Here is an 890-nt window from a genome sequence, read left to right as displayed (position 1 = left end):
GAGAGTCTCTGCTCAGGGCACCGTCCCTGGGGTCCCCGTGGTGGGGGCAGGGGCTCTGTCTGCCGCGGGGGCTCGAGGCAGCACCTCCCGCCGTGGTTTAAAGATAGTTCTTTTTTAAAAAATATATTTTATTGGTTTCAGAGAGGAAGAGAGAGAGAGAGAGAGAAACATCCATGATGAGAGAGAATCATGGACCCGCTGCCTCCTGCCCACCCCCCACTGGGGGTCAAGCCTGCAACCCGGGCATGTGCCCCAACCGGGAATCCAACGCTGACCTCCTGGTTCACAGGTCGACGCTCAGCCACTGAGCCACGCCGGCCGGGCAAGTTCCGAGATGGGGCTTCCCCGCTCAGAGCTGGGTGTGGGCTCACAGGCACGGGCTTGGGGTACAACCCTGGCTCACGGCAAGGCAGGGAGGACCGGACGCCCTTGAACTGGGGCCGAGGTCAGGGGAGGGGAGCAGGAGGAAGAGCAGGGGCCGGAGGTGAGAAGTGCGTCCCTGGTCACCAGGTAGCAGGGAGAGAGCCCGGGTCCTTGCCCTGCACACTCACACTCACTCACACACTCGCACACTCACACTCACACACTCACACTCAGACTCACACTCACACTCACACTCACTCACACACTTGGTCCTACACTCTCCTCCCCACGGGGCCTCGCTCTCTGCTCCCCCCTCCCTGCGGGTTGCCTGGTATCTCCTAGCTGCCCACTTGGGGGGGCGGGGGGGAGGGGAGACAGGAATGCTGCCCCCACCTCCCATTTGCTATCTGCCTCCTGCCCCTTATCAGGCCCCTGTCTGTCAAGGGGTCCCGTCTGCTGGGAATGGCAGCCCAGGCCGGGACCCCGGGGCCTGGCGTTTGTCAGCGGGGCAGGCCCTGGCGCTTGGC

The 890-nt window shown here is 63.6% G+C and overlaps 1 protein-coding gene across 1 annotated transcript in view; it reads left to right on the top strand.

The window, feature by feature from the left end:
• Nucleotides 1–890, top strand: part of TNNI1 (troponin I type 1 (skeletal, slow)) — a 32,146-nt gene that overhangs the window by 1,847 nt on the left and 29,409 nt on the right. The window lies entirely within an intron of this gene.

This window comes from Myotis brandtii, unplaced genomic scaffold (genome assembly GCF_000412655.1).
Source record: "Myotis brandtii unplaced genomic scaffold, ASM41265v1 scaffold975, whole genome shotgun sequence".
In the NCBI taxonomy this organism is placed as follows: domain Eukaryota; kingdom Metazoa; phylum Chordata; class Mammalia; order Chiroptera; family Vespertilionidae; genus Myotis; species Myotis brandtii.
Note: the sequence above shows the minus strand (reverse complement) of the source record. Positions and strands in the feature narration are given on the sequence as shown.